The sequence below is a fragment of the Erythrolamprus reginae genome, chromosome 2 (genome assembly GCF_031021105.1).
Source record: "Erythrolamprus reginae isolate rEryReg1 chromosome 2, rEryReg1.hap1, whole genome shotgun sequence".
Taxonomy (NCBI): Eukaryota; Metazoa; Chordata; class Lepidosauria; order Squamata; family Dipsadidae; genus Erythrolamprus; species Erythrolamprus reginae.
Window position 1 is genome coordinate 307,695,358 of NC_091951.1, and position 21,340 is coordinate 307,716,697.

The 21,340-nt window shown below is 38.7% G+C and overlaps 1 long non-coding RNA gene across 1 annotated transcript in view; it reads left to right on the plus strand.

The window, feature by feature from the left end:
• Positions 1 to 2,251: 2,251 nt before the first annotated feature.
• The window catches only part of LOC139158998 (uncharacterized), a 35,556-nt gene continuing 16,467 nt past the window's right edge, over positions 2,252 to 21,340 (plus strand). Inside the window, exon 1 of the long non-coding RNA XR_011557790.1 lies at positions 2,252 to 2,351. This is a non-coding gene — a long non-coding RNA (uncharacterized lncRNA). The remainder of the gene's footprint in view (positions 2,352 to 21,340) is intronic.

A 21,340-nucleotide genomic window follows, 5' to 3' on the forward strand; every position in this document is an offset into this window, starting at 1 on the left:
ATGTATCTGTGTATAAAGCCCACTGAACTCAGTTTGACTTAATTTGCATTCTTAATTAATTTAAGTAAGAAATAAAGCAAGTGAAAGTCTTTCTAGACCTCAGAAAATTTGCCTTGGAGTGCCATCACATTATAGAAACCCCTGGTGCATGGATATCAAATTTCTAAATATAGAAAAGCAACTAGAAAGAATAAGGCCAATTTTTTACTGAGCAGCATTAAATGCATTTTAAAATGAAAATGGTAGAAGAGTAGTAAAAAATTCCAAACATCAGCCAATTTCTTTCTATTTCCTTCTAGTCCCTGAAGTAGTCACAAAAAGACAGAAAAACTGTACTGGTCAAAAAAAATATCCTGGGAGTGGGAGGGGTAGGGAAGGAAGGGAGATTTAAAAGGGAGAAGGAGGGAGGGAGAGAGAAAGAGAGAGAGAGAGAGAGATCCAAGGAACACTTCTAAGAGAAGCAGCTTTTTTCTAAATTAAAAGGTGTGAGAGTGAAATATGCTTTAAAGCAGCGTTTCCCAACCGGTGTGCCGCGGCACAGTAGTGTGCCGCGAGACATGGCCAGGTGTGCCGCGAGAAGCTCAAGCTGGGCGGGGCGCTGCCGGCGCCCCTGCCTGAGTGTCATCCTGTGGATGGTCTTGGGCTTCACAGTCGCTTCCTGGTTCCCTCTCCTCCCACCGCCTGTGTCTCCTGCCGTCGCCTCCCACCAAGCCGTCGCCCGTTGCCGTGGGTTCCTCGATTGGGAGCTGCCGCTTCCCTCCGTCCAGCTCAGCCACGCTGCCGTAGAAAGCACAGAGGTTATTGCCACCGCTTCTGCCTCCACTCAGGGAGCCACCGTGGTCACCGCGCCTTTTCCTCTCCCTCAGCTCAACCACGGTGGCTCCCTGAGTGGAGGCAGAGGTGGCGGCAATAACCTCTGCACTTTCTACGGCAGCGTGGCTGGGCTGCCTGGAAGGAAGCGGCAGCTCCGAGGAATGAGGCGCTGGCGGTAGACACAGGCGGAGGGAGGAGAGGGAACCAGAAAGCAACCGTAAAGCCAAAGACCAGCCACAGGACGACCTTCAGCCAGGGGCACCGGAACCGCACGCAGCCATGGTGGGAGCAGCATGAGGTAGCAACGAGGCGCGAGGACAAGCAGGCAGCTTGGCGGAAGGGAAGCGCTGAGGGGCTCTCCTCCTTCCCCACCCCCGCGCTTCTCTCCTGCCCTGGCTTTCGCTTTGCCCCATGATTTCCCCGCAATTTCATCCAGGCCACCTCTTGCCTCCTTTTGAACTGCGGGGAAATCTGCGGGCGAAGCAAAAGCCAGGGCGGGAGAGAAGCGCGGGGGGTGGGGAAGGAGGAGAGCCCCTCAGCGCTTCCCCTCCGCCAAGCTGCCTGCTTGTCCTCGCGCCTTGTTGCTACCTCCTGCCTTTTTCCAGGGGCCTTTGGAAGGCACCCAGGGAAGGGGGGGATTGGGGGTGGCTGCAGCGGCTTCTCGTCCTCCTCATCTGGCTGCTAATGCCCGCCCGGCCCCTCTTGCAGTCCCTTCACGGAGCGCTTTTGTCCCAGGCTGTCAGCGAAAGGGCTGCAGGACAGGCGGGGCAGGCGTTCTTCTCACAGCTGAGGCAGAATTTGGAATGTTGGGGGTGTGTGCGTGCGGGCTCTGCATCCCCCTGCCACCTGGAACATTTAAAATAAGAAAAACCTTCGCCGGCCTCCGCAGAGAAGAAAGGAAGAGAGAGAAAGAGAGACAGAGCAAGAGAGACAGAGCAAGAGAGGCAGAGAGAGAGAGAAAGAGAAAGAGAGAGAAAGAGAGCTAGCAAGAGAGAGAGAAAGAGAGACAGAAAAAGAGAGACAGAGAGAGAGAGAAAGAGAGAAAGAAAGAAAGAAAGAAAGAAAGAGAATGAAAGAGAGATAGCAAGAGAGGCAGAGAGAGCAAGGGAGAGAGAAAGACATATAGGGAGGGAAGGAGGGAGAGAGAAAGAGAGCAAAAAAGAGAGGAAGAAAGAAAGAGGGATGGAGAGAGAGAAAGAAGGGAAGGAAGGAAGAGAGAGAAAGAGTGAGGGAGAAATAGAGCAAAATGGAGGAAGATTTTTTTTTGTCAAAACTTTTCTTTAGCCACCCCCCCACCCACCCCGTTCAGTGTTCCCCAGGATTTTGAAAATATGAATAATGTGCCGCGGCTCAAAAAAGGTTGGGAAACACTGCTTTAAAGAACAAGGGCCTACATAATATTTGGCATTTATGAGTATTGAAGTCATTAAATACTTCCAGATGGCAGTTGGCTGGCCAGAATCAAAGTGAAGTTTTGGCTGCAGAAGGGCATCCAGTCATAAGAGATGACAACATTACTTCCCAGGAAACAGCAAAGGGTAAGGTGGGGAGAGGTTTGGGGGGGGGACAAGGGAGAAGAGATTATAGTATTCGTTTTTGGCTCTTACCCTCAGACTATGTTTTCATTTTGGTTTCAGTTTAATTATAAGTATTTGTTCTACAACAGAGACTAAACACGAGGAGTCTCTGCTTTCATCCCAAACTTTTGTTATGAAAAGTTTGGAACTGTACTTCATTCTGCCATGATCACAATGGAGAAAGCTGTGGTGTTCATTATGCAAATCTGAATGTAAAAGTAGGCTCAGATTTACTTCTTTGCCACTGGGAACATGGGCAATCCATAATTCCATTTGCATTATTCTAAAGAGGATTCATAGGCACAATTCAGACCCAGCAGATTACATTTGGATTCACGTTCCACTCAATTGGAAGCTCTTACACACAGTGAGTTACTAATATGGGTGTGTGTGGCTCCCTCTGCTATTCTGATTTGTTGGTAACTTTTTCAGTGCCCCACTCATAAAAGAACACAAATCGACAGAAGCTGGGACAGTTCCTTTAAAAATCCCAAGACTTAAACCTGGTAAAGGTTAAACTTGGGATTTTTGACAGTTCAATCCTGTTTCAATTCTCTGAACTGTCAACAAGACAAGAGACAACAGCTTTATTTGACCTGGCAACAACAACAAAAACAACAACAACAGCATATCCCAGCGGCCGATCAGGCCCCACAGAGTTGGCCTTCTCCAGATCCCATCAGCCAAGTAATGTCGCCTGGCGGGGCCTAGAGGAAGGGCCATCTCTGTGGCCGCTCCAGCCCTATGGAATCAACTCCCCCACCCTCCTGGCCATACGCAAGGCACTAAAAACACACTTCTGCTGGAAGGCCTTGGGCCGTTGAGCATTGCCATCAGCTCGGCTGACATTATGAGTGAACGAGTGTGACTGGTTTCTTTTTAGCTGAATGGTTTTAATTCTTGGAGTTTTATATTAGATTTTATATTGGGTTTCTTATATATTTTATTTTTGTATTGATTTTATTATGTAAGCTGCCCAGAGTCCACTGGAGAAGGGTGGCCTAGAAATCTAATTAAATAAATAAAACAACAACAACAACAAAAGTGCAGAATTTTTCAGGCCCCTCCCTTGTTTATATTGTCTTATTATTGTTGTTAGCCACCCCGAGTCTACGGAGAGGGGCGGCATGCAAATCTAATAAATAAATGAATGAATGAATGAATGAATGAATGAATGAATGAATAAATAAATAAAATGAAGCTCATCAAAAATTTCCATTTCAGCAAACTGATTTTGATTCCAACAATTCATTTCCTTGATAAATTCTCTAACAAGGGCTTTGGCTAGATTGTCTAGCCCAAATCTGCTCAATTTATTTGTTTCTTGTTATGTCTCAAATAAGTTGATAATAGAGAATAACATTTCTAATACAATCATATAGCATCCTGGTCCCATTATGCACAACTGTGTGTGCCTTCAAGCCAGCATTGAGTCCTGGTTGCCAGACAAACTCTGAAGTTTTCTTGGCAAGATTTTCTAGAGATGATTTGTCATTGTCTCCTCTAGGGCAGATAGAGATTGACTGGTCCAAAGTTGCCCAGTTGCCTTTGTGCCTAGGGCAGGGCTAGAATTCACAGTCTCTTGTATCCTAGCCTGGTACATTAACCATTACCCCAAACTGACTCTCCTATGCCCAAATATGTGCTGTTCTATGCTCAATTCTGCAAGGATAAAAATAGCAGGCAAAAATTGCACATCTATTATCAATTAAAAATCCATGTAGATCATAGTTAGAAGATTTCATTTTATTAAATAAATTGAGAATTTTAAGCTTATATTAAAAAGTACAGTGGTACCTCTACTTACGAACTTAATTCGTTCCATGACCAGGTTCTTAAGTAGAAAAGTTTGTAAGAAGAAGCAATTTTTCCCATAGGAATCAATGTAAAAGCAAATGATGTGTGCGATTGGGGAAATCACAGGGAGGGTGGAGGCCCTGTTTCCTCCCAGGAGATTCCTAGAGAGGCCTCGTGGAGGTGTCTTCCTGCTTTTTCCAGCCCTGTTTCCTCCCAGGAGATTCCTAGAAAGGCCCCACAGAGGCTTCTCCCTGCCTTTTCCCATTACAGTTCTGGAGGTTTGGGTTTGTAAGTGGAAAGTGCCTTTGAGAAAGGCAAAAAAATCTTGAACACCAATATTCAGACCCATGTACCTCAGAGTGGATAAATCTCACTGAATGAATCATGTAGCAAGATCATAAAAAGTAGGGTAGAAGATTATGTTCACTTTTTTACTTATTACATCATGATTACTTTTATTTCCTAAAGCCAGATGCTGCCAAATATTCTAAGCATAAAACTGCCATTAGAATAGGGCTGCACCATTTGATGTTGGAGCTGTTCAGAAAGTAATTCCCATTGAAATTTAATACAAATCTTTTTTTGGAATTAGATCCTTAATGCACCGCGTTACCATTCACAATTATTTATTATATTATTATGGTGCGGTGGTTAGAGTGCAGTACTGCAAGCTACTTCTGCTGCCTGCCAACTGACTGCAATTTGGCAATTGGGATCTCATCAGGCTCAAGGTTGACTCAGGCTTCCATCCTTCTGAGGTCAGTAAAATGATGGCCCAAATTGTTGTGGGCAATGGGCTGACTCTGTAAGAGCCGGGGTGGCGCAGCAGGTAGAGTGCTGTACTGCAGGCCACTGAAGCTGACTGTAGATCTGAAGGTTAGCGGTTCAAATCTCATCACTGGCTCAAGATTGACTCAGCCTTCCATCCTTTCGAGGTGGGTAAAATGAGGACCCGGATTGTGTGGGCAATAGCCTGGCTCTGTTAAGAAGTGCTATTGCTAACATGTTGTAAGCCGCCCTGAGTCTAAGGAGAAGGGCGGCATAACAAAATTAAATAAATAAATAAATAAATAAATAAATAAATAAATAAATAAATAAATATAGAGAGGGCTGTAAAGCACTGTAAAGTGATGTATAAGTTTAAATGCTATTGCTATTGCAATTTGGTATGTAATTGGAAGAGATCCCGACACTTGGCTTACACTTTTAATATGTTATGTATAGTAGTAGAAGACAAAATATTGTTCAGGTTGAAAAGTATTTTCCACCTCTAGCACGTTATGGGTTTTCTTCTATTCTGTGCATCAAGCCCAACCTGCCTTTTCCTAAAATGGGAGAAGTTGGGTGTGCATTCACATAGAGCCATGTAATCACATATGACCCAGACTGAAAATCCAATCCATGTATCAAATCATATATAATCTACCTATCAAGGGACTGTGTCTCCTACGTATTATAATGAAAGAGGAGGATTAAAAGGAGACAGACATCTGAGGCATTGTATAGCACTCTGTGAAAAAAGTATAAACATGGAACGAAGGATAGGCACCAAGGTATAGATTCTGAAAAAGATAATCACTTTGTCAGAAAAGTATCTCTAAAGGTTATAATGGCCTAGAAATTAAGGAAGAATATTCTGAGGGAAAGAGTTCTCTCATCATATCCCGGATTCAACACAACAAGCTGGATTTAAAGTATTTATCAAACAGAACAAATCTGGGGCATAAGTTGAAGCACGTACAGGATTGCCATTTCCTTGCTATATGACTCCTAAGCAGGATTTTTTTTTTTATGAGCTAGAGCACCCAGCTGGGAAACATTCATCCAGGATATATGTCAACCTCAGCATTAAAATTTCAGAGCAAGACACAATCTCAGATAGATAAAAGCTATGGCACCTGAGACTTGATCCTCGTATCTTTTGCCACACGGAGCAATCAAAGGATATCGCTATGGGGCCATACAAGCTGTGCTGAAAGCTCTGTCATTTAATTTAATAGTCTAACTTATTAAAGGCCACTACAACCTAAAGCATTGAATCTTAAGCCTTATTAAAGACCACTAGAACCCTAGACATCTAGAATTTTGATTCTAATATTTCAAAAGATAACACCTTGGCCTTGTAAAGGACCAGTCTCTACGGAAATAACTGTAAGAAAAGCAAGCACCCAGAATTCTAGAATATTCTTCACTGATTTTTCAGATTGAATATCCAGACTGAACAGTGGTCAGACTAGAAGGCAAACCATAAGGTAGGACTGAAAATACATTAGAGTCAATATGACAGGCAAGGCAGGTTTGAACTCAGAAAACCTTTTCCTTAAGTTCACTGTAAACAGAAATCCCATATATTATTTCTTGCCTAGGGTGAGCCACTAATCTGCATGGATTATATGTGGATTAATCATCTATTTTGGGGGTTCCTTCTTGTGAGCCCATTCTATGCAAAGCACTCTTGATTAGTTGCTTATTGTTTAGCATGTGCACACAACTACCTAGCTTGAGAGAAATGCTGGGGTTTTTTTCCTTATTATATATCTGGCAATGAAAAGCTTGCAGCATCTTTCATGTGGGATGTGGACCTTAGTAGATGTCAAAGAATATAGAAACATAGAAACATAGAAGATTGACGGCAGAAAAAGACCTCATAGTCCATCTAGTCTGCCCTTATACTATTTCCTGTATTTTATCTTAGGATGGATATATGTTTATCCCAGCCATGTTTAAATTCTGTTACTGTGGATTTACCAACCATGTCTGCTGGAAGTTTGTTCCAAGCATCTACTACTCTTCCTGGTTCCTACTAATATTCCTGGTTAGGTGCAGTAAAAAAAAAAGGTAAAAAGTAGAGTGAAGAAGTATATTTTCATCTCTTGTTTAGATGAAGTACATTTTCAGCATTTTATCCCTGTACATTATGAAAAAATAATCCCCCCGATGATATTCGGAATCCAGCAAAAACAAGATTGCCAGGATGCCACCAATCAACTGCTACAATATTGTGTTTAACTTCAAATTGTTGTAAACCATCAAAATAATGCACAGGTGGGAGACTGAAAATACTTATAGCATTAAGTATCTCAAGGCAGAAAATAGTCAATTTATGTGAGCAAATCAAAAGTTCACAGCAGCAGTAGAGAAGCTATCCTGAAGTGAAAATATTTGGTAAGAAGCCTATTCAATTTAATATTATTATATATGTTCGGTTGAAATCTGATTCATAGCACCATATTCTGTGTCTATCAGTGCCGATGTTGTACACATAAATGCTTGACCAAGGATAGCATCATCTATGTGGCATTGGAGGTTAGTCAATTCTTGAGTTGAAGAAGCAGTTTTCATAATGCATGAACTATGAAGTAGAATAGAAGGGAATGGAATGGAATGGAACGGAACGGAATAGAATAGAATTTTTATTGGCCAAGTATGATTGGACACACAAGGAATTTGTCTTGGTGCATTTCTCAGGAAACCACTTGAAAGCATTTCACCAAGTCATTGTGAACCCCATCTTGGAGAAAATGGGTTATTTCATTATACTGACTCACAGGCAATTCAGGCAGTCTGATTGTGCTGATTAAATAGAACATTGAAACTACATAAGATTTAACAGGAAATGACAGGATTGTAATAAATTTGTTACGTTGTTTTTTAAACAATTGGCAAAATTGCTTACTGAATCAAGTGTTTTCCAACATGATTCATTAGAGACAAAAACTTTGTTCTAAAAATGTTATTGCTGATACATTTTCAGTTCTTTCATGTCACTTTAATTTCACTCCAATTGATTTTGTGAGTTGTGTTTTACTCTGAGATTCTGAAGAGAAGGTGCTCTTATTCTTTTATTATAATAACAACATATATAATCTGAGGCAAGCATTCTTAGTGAATATTGTCTCTACATGTAATGAGATGAATCATGAATGAGCACACTACTTCTGTCCGCTATCCATCACCATTTCCATTTCACTTTTTACTAGTTCTGGAAAATGTTCAGGGTTAGTAGAATGGGACAAGGGGAGTTATGAATAAAGAAGTTGGTTAAGCAAGCACTATACAGATGGCTAGAATAAATAAGCCTGAGAAAGTGGCATTCACTTTGCAACATCGGTACACCATATAACACCTATACTCCGTGAACTGCACTGGCTACCCATCAGTCTCCGGGCACAATTCAAGGTGTTGGTTTTTACCTATAAAGCCCTATATGGCTTATGGCCAGATTATTTACGGGACTGTCTCCTGCAGAGCACACAGAGTTGGCCTCCTTCATGTGCTGTCAGCCAAGCAATGTAGACTGGTGAGACCTTGGGGGAGAGCCTTCTCTGTTGCCACCCTGGCTCTTTGGAATCAACTCTGCACTACTCCCACCCTGCTGGCTTTCCATAAAGCCACAAAGACCAGGCTATGCCGGCAGGATTGGGGATCCTAAATTAACACTAACCTGACCACCTGTATGAATATGATTTCATGAATGGTATGTACGTGGGTTGTGGGTTGCCTTGTTATGAGTTTTAATCAGGGTTTTAGAATTTTACTTTTTTTTACTTCTTCTTATTGCTATTTGTAATTTTATATGATAATTTTATACTGTTGTAAGCCGCCCTGAGTCCCTTGGGATTGGGCTGCATAGGTCTAGATAGATAGATAGATAGATAGATAGATAGATAGATAGATAGATAGATAGATAGATAGGTAGGTAGGTAGGTAGGTAGGTAGGTAGGTAGGTAGGTAGGTAGGTAAGCAAGCAAGCAAATAAGCAAATAAGCAAATAAGCAAATAAATAAATAAATAGATAAATAAATAAATAAATAAATAGATAAACAAACAAACAAACAAACAAACAAAATAAGCACAGGAGAAAAATACAGGATTTAACCCTACATTCTGGATTCTGGTATAGCAAGGGCTCTTTGGCTCACTCAGATTGTTATGGTACTACAGTTATGACTGTAGTAAAGGAAGACTGAGATTTCCTATAAATGTGCTGAATTCTAGACAAATGCAGGCTTCTTGAGAAAAATCAAAATGTAGAATCCTGAAAAATTAAAAATTATGTAAAAACTCTTCAAAACTAGATTCTTTCCTCTTCAGATAAGCATTGGCAATATCTCCTTTAATATTTTTCAATTATAATATTTCATAGCAATAGCACTTCATAGTGCTTTACAGCCCTCTCTAAGCAGTTTACAGTGTCGACATATTACCCCCGACAATCTGGAACATTTTACAAATTTCGGAATGACGAAAGGCTGAATCAACCTTGAGCTGCTCAGAATTGAACTTCTGTTTTTTTTAAAAAAAATTATTTTTTTATTGATTTTTTTAGCAAGGTTAAAATACACACAACATAAAACAGTGCATAGTGAAAAAAATTTCCCACCACCCCAACACACACGCATACCCCACCACCATATCGGGGGTGTTTCTTGTATAAACCACTATAAGCCAAGAGCAAAATATCTAATTACATATTATAGAGTGATTCCAATTTATTTCTTGTAGCTTGGTCTCGGATTCTACTCGTCATATATCTTCTTACTTTGTCCCACCGTCCCATCAGTTGTTTCAATTCAGTTTCATTATCCAAATTTATCCTTTTATCCATCATTTCAAATTGAAAATGGTCCACCATGTACCTATACCAATTTTGCATTGTCCATTTTGTCGCATCCTTCCAACCCAAAACTATTACTGTCTGAGTGCTTTCTATTGCTGCTTGTTTTATTTCTCTAAATTCTCCCATCGCATTGCTTTTAACTAATACTGCAATTTCCATTGTGATTATCCATTGTATATTTAACATTCTATTTATATCCTCTTGCACTTTTTGCCACAATTCCTGCACTATGGGGCATTCCCAAATCATATGTATAAACACTCCTTTATCTTCGCAGCCATGCCAACAATTACCTCTAATCTTCTGCTGAAAGTGTGCGAGTTGAACGGGAGTATAATACCACTTGTGTAATATTTTTCTTCTCATTTCCCTAATTCTTGTATTCTTAGTTTTCCTTATATTTTCGACTATATTTTCCATCTCTTGTACCTCTACTTGTATCTCATTTTGCCACCATTTAGTCAATCCTTGAATCGTATCCCCGTCTGATTGCACTAACAGCTAGAATTGAACTTCTGCAGTGAGCAGTGAATCAGCCTTCAGTACTGCATTCTATTGAGCTTAAGGGGCATGAAGGGTAGGACATGACTTCACAACTAACAACAACAACAACAACAACTGCATTCTAACCACTGTGCCATCACGGATCATCCAATGATGGTGTTGGAATGGGAGTACTACGCTTATTTCTGCTGTGCACATTTAAAATAATAGGATGGGGCTATTACCTAACCCATCTTCTCCTCCGTTTAGAGCAATTGGTATACAATATACTACAGAGCTCCTTCTTGGTGTTTAGGTTCCTTGACCATCTGACTTTTTTGGGGGGGGTTGGGGGGAGAGAAAAAACCTACCCCAAAATATTTTAATTAAAAATATAAAATGAGGCTAGCATGCTATAACACAAATTGGAGTCCTTAGCTTTATTTTTATTTCCAAATGAACAGGATCCCATAAGTCTTTTTAAACTGTAAAAAATTAATGGCCACGGTAGAATATTTTGTCCTCATATTTCTAGAAAATAAAAGTAAACTACAGGGTGGTAGAGTGCCACAAAGGAAGCGGGTGAGGAGAGAAAAGGGAAAACATTCTAAATTAGTAGCATTTTTGTTTGACTGTTTTTAGGTGACATTGTTCACAACATGTTTCCTAAATATCAAATGTGCCCATCACCAAAAAAAGAGAGAAAAAAACATCTTTATAACTTAACATCTAAAGGCCATAACAGACGTGAACTTCTTTGCCTCTTCCACATGCTTCAAGATTCATTTTTAGAATTATGATATTCAACTGGAGACAAGCCTGCATCATTCAATCCCTTGCTCAGCATTCCAAACAAACAGCTTATACTATTCATGAAGATGACTACAGTACTATACTTCTAGTTAATTTGTCTATTGATGGTCCTTGTTATTCATAGGGGGTACTTTTCCATCTTCTTAGTCAGTTATAATCATTATTGTGTGATGTTACTTATGGCTAACCTGCTGCTTCTTTGGAATAACTCACTTTGCTGGTGCAGATTGAAAGACAACTCATTTATACCACATGGGGTGGGCCATGTGATATGAGTAGAGAAATTCCCACCATCACTGATTAAGTGAATTTCTTTGAAAGATAAGGTCAATGGCTTCAGGAAGCCCCATGGAACCTCTCAATGGGCTGACTCTGCAAGAGCTATCACAACTGAGGGGGGAGAAAGAGAAGTAGTAGCAAATTTCAGTTTACTGGACAAGTAACCTACTTCTTAAGGCTGAAGGAAAAGCTCATATGCCTCTTTTCACAATGCAATAAGTAACCCAGAACATCAGAAAAAGGAAACAGGCCACCTATTGCAACATCTTCCAATAAAATGGGTACCCCTACAACTTTATCAAATAGGTGAAAGAAAAACCTTAATAAATTTATCACACAGCCCGTTAGCCCACGGAGAGAACAATTTTCTAGCTGCTGGTCCTTGAAAATGGAAATGAGTGAGAGAGACAAATAGTGAATAATCAAGAGAATATGGAATAGCTTTTTCCATTATTGTTCAGAAATAGTAAGAGAAGTGTTCAGTTTTAGTAGTATTGTGTCTTTTTACTGATGTTTTGATACCATAAACTGAGCACTTCTTGCTCAAATCTTATTCTGATGCTCCCTAATTCTGATGTTAAAAAACAACAATCCCACAATTGCTATTTAGACAAAATTGTCATCCAAAATATGTGATAAGTATTTTCAGCAATCTCATCATGAAGAGCAATCAGCACATTTTTTGAATAAAATTGGGCAGAAAATAGATAGCTCAGGCACAAATGACTTTTGAAATTGTCCATCAAAATCTATTGATAGAAAAATTGGTTGGGTAATTTCTTTAAATATTCCCAGGGAATATTCCCAGGGAAGGATACTTTCTTCAACAATTCCCATACATAGAAGACACCCTCTTAGCAATGGGAAAATAATATTCTCAGGCCATCTTGCATTAGGATTTCAGTGAAGCATGAAGGCTCGTGCAAGTTGCAAATTCTTAGGGAAATTCTGGTTCAATTAAAAGAGGAACAGTTTGCATGTGGACACTAACACTTCTGATTGCTAAATAAGAAAAAGGAAACCCCACTCAGCCAGTGAAGCTTTCTTTCACTAAATGATTTCAGGAAACAGAATGATAAAGTTGAGAGGGGAAATGTGTGAGAAAGAGGAGAGATGATAGATTCCAAATTGGAGAGGAAGGGCAATATTATGTCCTGAGAAGCTGGGAAGTTTTCATTCCAGACCGGCAAGGAAACAGAACAGGGAAATTCTGATTGGCTCCTTCCCAAATGAGCTCCTTATTTAAACCCCTGCCAAAAGCAGGCAGGGGCTGATGTTTGCTCACTATAACCAATAACAGAAGAGCACGCAACAGATTCAAACTTAATACGAACGGCTCCAAACTTGACTGTAAAAAATATGATTTCAACAATCGAGTTATCGAAGCGCGGAACTCATTACCGGACTCAATTGTGTCAACCCCTAACCCCCAACATTTCTCCCTTAGACTCTCCACGATTGACCTCTCCAGGTTCCTAAGAGGCCAGTAAGGGGTGTACATAAGTGCACTGGTGTGCCTTTTGTCCCCTGTCCAATTGTCTTTCCTTTCTTTCACTTATCATATATATTTTCTTCCTTTCATATATCCTCTCCTCTAAGTTCACTTTTACCCTTATATATATTACCACATGTCTATTTTTCTTCCTATGTATTTGTGTATTGGACAAATGAATAAATAAATAAAATAAATAAATAATTTAATTTAAGAAAATTTATTTGATTTATATGCCACCCAATTCCTTGGGGCTCAAGAGCTGAAGTGTCTGAACTCAACAGGCAAAAATCCAAAAGCACACAAAAAGGCACTCAGTTACTTGCATGCATTCAGTGGAATTCCTATCTCTCCCTTCCTTCTCTTCTTTCCCCTTCCCCAGTATAGGAGCATAAAGTGTTCTAGAAGTTGTCAACAATTTCCAGGACAGTGTTAGGTCCATTATGAGGCAATAGTTCCCTGGGTCGCACAAAAGAAGTCCCATACGGGTTTTTTTAAAAATAATTACCCATTCAAAACTAAAAAGGCAAGAAGAGTTAAATGACCAGCTATGGGAAAGTTGAAGTAGAAGATTTCCAGAAACTGGACTGCAGCCATCTTATCTCAACCATATCTTCTTTCTTCAAAATTGTTCTCCTCTGGGAACCCAAGTAATTTCATCCATTTTTTGCCTTGATCTATTTCTCTCAGCTGTGACTGTTCTTTCCCATTCCTCCACAGTATGACTTTCCTTTTGTCCTGCCTAAATGTATGTACCATTCCTTAGATTTGCAAGTAGGCTAGATTTACCAGTATATTATATTTTTAAAAATGTAGTGAAGAAGATAATACATATCCTGTGTTGATATATAATTACTGAGGACCTGGATTGTGGGGGCAATATGCTGGCTCTGTTAAAAAGTGCTATTGCTAACATGTTGTAAGCCGCCCTGAGTCTAAGGAGAAGGGCGGCATAAAAATCAAATAAATAAATAAATATAATTAGTTCATACTGATTTTAGGAATACTTCCTATAATTTTAATAAAAATACAGCAGACTTAATACATGTGAAATATTAATGTCCTATTCATCAGCAGCTAATACCTCTCTACCTTCAAACTTATAGTGCAGAAAAATGGTGCAAAAAGCAAAGAGGATGGGGAGGGAAGGAAAAAATAGGAGAAAATACTGGTTCTTTATATTATTATATTACACAACCATCAGTTTCAGTATAGCTGAAATGCTGTAATGGAGTAAAATGCTGGTTTTGTTTTTTATCATGTCCATATGGTTGAACGAAAATCCAACTAGACAGGAGAAGACAGGCTGAGTAATATTGTACATGTGGCTGGTCAATATGCTATCCAGGTGCTCATTGTTCCTAGGCACTTTCAAGGTCCTACTATCTCATCCCTTTTAATGTTTAAAATAGACTTGAATGGCAGAGCCTTTAAAATCAGTGTCTGTTCTTTGATAGCCTTTTAATGTGAGAACTTTAAAGTAGGACCTGTGATCATCCAATCTACAAGTCCACCGAGTTCTATCAGATGAGTTCTTCGCCTGGTTATTTTCCAACATTCTGAAATATATACTGGCAAAAATATGGGATGAAGTGTGTGCATATGTGTTGTGTTTGCATAGTACAGCCAATCTTTGGAAGACTTCAAACAAGGATTTGATGCTGACTCAGAATCCCCATTAAAAGGAAAATCTGGCTCGTCAAAATAACTAATCAGTTAACTTTAACACAGATGTGCTTACTTGCAGTTACATAAGAGACAGGGGGGGTTTGCTTGAGGGAATGGACAGAATTTGGGGCTAAGCTAAGAAATGGATAAGGAAACTCAACATCCTGCTCCTGGATCTCTTAGTCTTAGGTATAGAATCTCATTGGATCATTCTGTATTGCTTCAATTTAATTCCAATATTATCATTTTTTTCTTAGTTTATTTCTAGTTTACATTCAAGGGCAGTTCTGCCCTACAGAAGACCAGAATTTTCAATTTTATTTCATTTTTTTACATTTAAAATTTCATAGTGCAAGAAGAGAGCAGTACAAAATTTTGAAGACGTGCTTCAGTTGGATAATGTTTGCTACAATCAGCCGGCTAGTACAGCTACATGTCAGTGTGGTTAATTGAAATGGTTGCAAAGCACATGACCTTTTGACAAAAATATTTAGAGGCAGGTTCCCAAGGATTGGGATTGGGATCAAAATTTCTGCTGTTAAGCAAGGCAGTTGTTAAGTGAGTTGTGCCAGATTTTACAATCTTCTTCTGCCATTTATTTAAGGGAATCATGTAGCTTCCCCCATCAATTTTGCTTGTCAAAAGCCAACTGGAAAGGTCAAATGGTAATCATGTAATCCCGGGCTTCTGCAACTGTTGTAAATACATGCCAGTTGCCAAACACTCAAATTTTAATCACATGACCATGATGGATGTTGCGATGGTCTTAGGTTCATCAGTCACTTTGTTCAGTGCTGTTGTATCTTTGAACCGTTGTTAAACAAATGAATGTGAGTCAATATGCTGGCTCTGTTAAAAACCGCTATTGCTAACATGTTGTAAACTACCCTGAGTCTAAGGAGAAGGGTGGCATAAAAATTGAATGAATGAACGAACAAACAAACAAACAAACAAACAAAATATTTGTCTCTTGGGCATTTTTTAAAAGCATAACTTCAGGCATCCCAATCCAGATTGCAGTGGATTGCCAATAGAACCAGGGTTGTACTCTGTACAGACCAGTGGCGAGTTGCTCCCAGTTTGGGCCAGTTCTAAGAACCATTGTAACCAGCTGCTCCTTCCACCCACTCAATGCTTCTGCACATGCACAGAAGCTTCTGCGCATGTGTAGAAGTGTTGCCCATGTGAACATGTGTGTGTGTGTGTGCTACTAAAGGGTTTTAGAACCCCGCTGGTCCAGACTATAGCAAGTGTGGACTTGAAAGATCTTTTTCTTGCTTTTTCCTCTTCCCATCACAGGAGGACATGAAAATGTAGACAATCTGATCTTGTGATTCTGGTTGCTTCTTTAAAAAGGAGGAATGGAACCACTGATGACACTCCCATTTCAAAGCTCTGAATGATCTCTCCCAAATGGTTTTAAATAGCTGGTAAATATGCTGGTCAGCTGAGTAGGTACTGATCAGTAATAATTTCCCAGCATCATTTCTGAATACAGAAGTGAAAACAAGACTTGTGGGCTTCCTGCTCTATGGACTTTTGCAAATTGTTTGTTCCACACTAACCCCCTCACCTTTCTGTTATTTTCCCAGATGTTTGTACACATGGTTGCTGCCATCACACTTCCAAGTTATCTCCTATGGCACTAATCATTTATAATGCTCTGATAATAAAATCAATAGGATTGTTTTTTTAGTCCTCTATAACTTCATGGACAGGTTAAGTAAGGAAGATTTAGAAACAAAGCAGCTATGTTTATTTGTTTATAGTGCTTTTAAGTCAGTGTTGACTCAAGACAACTACCAAGATAAGTTCCTGCAGTTTTCTTGGCAAAAGTTTGGGAGTAATTTGTCATGACTTCCTTCCTAGGCACAATGGCTGGCACAAAGTCATCCATCTGGCTTTGGCCCTAAGGCAGGACTAGAATGCATGGTGCCCTAAACTGAGTGGACAAAAATGCCAAATCCAGCCTGAATATTTGGCTGTTTATGTGATGACCCCTAGTACAGTAATAATCCACTCACAATGTTTTTGAACAAAACAAATCTTAGCTATCAAACAACAAAAATGCTAATAAAATCTTACATTTGTTTTATGTGGATGATTTGAAGCTATGTGGAAAAAGAAAAATTGAAATCCAGTTATTGACAAATACTTTAATAATGTTTAGCACAGATTATAGCAATGATATTTGGCTCAGAGAAATGTGCTACAGTAGCAATAAAGAAGGGGAAATCATGAATAATAATGGAATTAAAATGCTGAATGGTCAAACCATCAAGAGCCATTAGGACAAAGTCTAAAAATAGCCTAAGCCACATATTTTACAGTTAGATGACATCAAACATGGACAAATTAAAAATGTGATTGATAAAGAGTAAGACAAATTCTAAAGATACAATTGAATATAAACACCATAAATCTATCAATGAGCCAATTTGGTATAGTGGTTAAAGCATCAGCCTAGAAACTAGGATACTTATGAGTTCAAGTCCTGCTTAGCAATGAAAGCCAGCTGGGTGACTTTGGACCTGTCACTCACTATCAACCCAACCCACATCACAAGGTTGTTATGTGGGCAAAATAGGAGAAGGAATGTGCGTTGGATAAGTTTGGTACCATTTAAGTTATTTATAAAAATAATAGAGATGGACCACAAATAGATAAATAAATTGCTTGTACTATCATACCACTGGTATGATACACTGCTGGAATTATTAACTGGACACAAGTTGAACTGGATGGTTGGAGCCAAAGCCAAAATTGCAGATAACTATTCACTGCATTATATTGATCTAGTGATATTGATAAATTACACCTGCCCTGCAGAAATGGAAGCAAAGATTTACTATCCAAGAAAAAAAGCTTGTATTGGCACAATATAAAAAAGACAGCCAAGAACAAGCATTGATGCAAGTTAAAAATTGAAAGTAACTAAATGTACAGAAAACAAAACATGAATATTGAAATCATGTAATACAAATATGAACTATGCTCCTGCAAGGGAAAAAATTAATCAATTTCTACAAATCATTGAAGAGAAAGTGGATAAAGTTAACACTTTGCAATGGCTTACGGCTGAAATATTAAAAAAGAAGATGAAGGCTTGATTTTTGCTTTAGAACAAGAACAAGCTGCTCAGATGCAATCAAGACCAAAATGAAAAAGTATCAAATAATTCAAAGTATAGCTTTTGCAAAAAAGCAGAAGAAATGGTAGATCATCAACTCATCTCATGCAAGAAGATTGAACAAACTGATTATAAATACACCAAAATAATTCACTGAAACATTTGTAAAAACTATCATGCGCCAGTAATGAAAAATTAGTGGCAACACCAGGTTGAAAAAAGTAGTTGAAAATTAGCAGGTTAAAATATTGTGGGAATAACGTATGTAGTCTTATATCTTGGCACATAACACATCAAATTTAACAGTGATTATATAGAAGAAAATGTGGTAATTAATGTAGGCATTTTTTGATCATAGAATAGAGGGCAAAAAAATTGGACAAGATAATAAATAATCAAGAGCTTAAGAGCAAATTTGAAAATTTTGATGTTGGCTAAGATGTTTCCAGTAGTTTTTGCATACTAGATGCTATACTAAAAATATTTGATGGCATTTATAAAATCTGCATATCTTTACAAAACACTACATGTGTACTGTGTAAAGAGATTATGAATTTTTGTGAAGAATTCATTGCATATGGAGGCCAACACCAGCTAAAGAACAAGCAGTGTGGTTTAATGTTTTGTGTATGTATATAATAATATATATATTAATAATTTAATAATGTTATTCATTTAATAATGAATAACTCCTAGTGACTCAGAGTGGTTGTCCACAAATGGTTGCTGAGAAAACGGCCCTGGGCTTCTGGATGGAGGAGATGTGCCAACACTGCAACCCAGGGGCTGGGATGTTACTAGGATGGAGTGAAGCACCAGAGATCATTTGCTATGAAGATCTTAAAACAGTTGTAATGTTCTCTGTCTGGAAGGTGCATGACTTCATTCATTCCTGCACTCAGGAAGCAGTGAATTGATGGGCCCAGCAAAAAGTGCAGATCTGCCTTGATAGAAACAAATTTTTATTTCATAAGGCTGGATATTATGTAGAAATGGCTTGAATTTGGATAATCCAAGTCCAAATAAATAATCTATGGAACAAATTGCATCATCATCCGAGATGCTATTTTCTCCCTTTTAAGACCCCTCTTTTGACTCAGAATCCTCATTTGATCTCTGTTGGGGGTCTGCTATTAGCTGCTGTTGGGAAGCAATTTCAAATCAGCAGGCCAGCCACATCTTTTGAAGATAGAGCCATTTATTCATTAACTAGAAGAGCAACCACAAGCAGACAGGAAAGCATACATTTTATGTCTGGAGTTGGTCATTAAATAAGGGTTTACTGTCTATGGTCTTGAACTGACTCACAGTACCACTTCTAGGGGGGGAAGCTAGATGTGCAGACAGTGTGGGTGATATCTCAGTTATGAAAGAAGTAATATATAGAGCAATTTGAGAACAAATACTTGATTGCAAGAACATCTTGGGGCAATAATATACGGTTAAGTAGAAAACAAAGTCTGTAAGCATAGATATCGGCTGCAGAGCAATTGCTGTTACACTTGCCCAATAAAATCTATTTCTAGAGTGTGAATGGAGCAGTTTCTATGCTTTTTCCACTCCACTATCTCTGTGTGAATGATACGATTAGCCCTAATGTTGGCCGCTATTATGAGAGAGATACATTTCCCAAAAAGGCCTTTTTAAAAAATTGCAAGATTTGTTTTTGGTGATATGCATTGTGACTTAGACTTGTATATCAAATTTCAGTTTTGTATCTATTGTGGAACAATGTCATAGCCCAGCAATGTGTAAGAGGGGCCAGCTGGGAGAATCAGTTGATGTGTGTGTGTGTGTTTACGTGTGTATGTATGTTTTATAGATGACTAATTCTTTCCCACATTTTGATTCTTTATTATTTCTCTTGCACTTTGCTCTACATTCTATGCTTGGTTTCTGATTAAATTAGATTTTTCTCAAATGAATTTTGAAATACAAGCCTCAACTATTCAATTTATTTACATTTCTTTTAGACTCCCCCCCCCCCATGTGCCAAATTGATATTAAAACCATTTAGGAAAAAAAATATTATTATTTTTTTCCATTATAAGTTTTCATTCAATAAAGATAAGTCAACACCCAGCCTTTCATTGTACAATGATTTTCCAGGATGCTACAGTTTCCCTGGCTTACTATCCCAAAAGATGACATGAGGGAATTCCTCTGATGAGATTGAAAGGCAGATTTCAATATAATCCTACTGCTATTGGAAATTTATTTATTTATTTATTTATCTATCATTAATTAGATTTATAGGCAACCCTTCTCGTGCACTTGGGGCTGCTTACAAGAATCCAGTTACATAATATAAACTTCTGGTATGTTTATTAGGTACAGACGTTTATATATAACCCTCATCATCTCTTCCTATTTCCCTTATGGTGGAGTTTTTGTAAATAATTTTATTTAGAAGTATAAAAATTATGAATGGAGAAGAGATGCCTGACCTGTGTCCTATACAGTCTCCTACACATTTCATCTGAAAAAAAATCTTGCCTAAGTATATCTTAATTGCAACTATTTTACATTGTTTTATACTTATATCTAAAATTCAACTTTCTTAAATAGAAGCTTTCTTAAATAGAAGCTTTCTTAAATAGAACATTCAAGTATAAATGGAATCAAACATGATTCAATGCTACCTTGACCAATCACAGCTGTTTAAATTAAAAGATATCAATGTCTTAGGCAGTAGCTTAGAGAGTGCAAGATAAAATTGGTCTATGGTAGCCTTTTGTCATATATGACTTTCTATCTATTTTCTAGAGACTCATTATGATGTAGTGGACAGTTTCAGGTTCCAGTCTTTCCTTAGTCACAGAAATGAAATGGGGGTTTTGGGGGACAGTCACTATTTCTCAACCATAGACTTGGAAACCTAATCATATCTATCAATATGATAGATCCAAAATCTTCAGTGAGAAGACCTTTTGCAGGGTATTGATTTGGTATAATAAAAATAATAACCAATTGCAAAAGGCAACTTATTTCCTGTGATACTGCCATCAAACAAACACATCTGTCTATCCCAGTCCTTGAGAAAGACTTGATAGGTAGTTAAAAATGCCACATCCTGTTTAAACTCGTTTGGCCGGCCCCAGGGGAAGAGCCTTCTCTGTGGCGGGCGGGCCTTCTGGAATCAACTCCCCCCGGAGATTAAAACGGCCCCCACCCTCCTTGTCTTTTGCAAGTTACTCAAGACCCACCTATATCGCTAGGCATGGGGGAATTAAGACATCTCCCCCAGGCTTTCTTATATTTTATGTTTGGTATGTATGTGTTGTATGGTTTTTAAATTGTTGGTTTTTTTTAATATAATTTTATTATTAGATTTGTTCCATTATTATACAGTTTTTATTATTGTTGTGAGCCGCCCCGAGTCTTCGGAGAGGGCGGCATACAAATCTAATAAATTGAATTGAATTGAATTGAATAAACATCTGGGTGTCTGTGAGATGAACCAAAATAATAGCTCCACTCACAGTATTTTTTGGAGGAAACAAAGCATGGCTATACATGCTTTCAGCTTTGGGGACCTTTCTCAGAGCCAGATTGTAGGCTCTTCTAGAAAGTCAGGAGGGCCAGGGCTGACTTCATACTGGGAGGCAGGATTTTCCACAGAGCAGGTGCAACAGCAAAGAAGGATCTGTTGGATCCTGCAAGCCAGA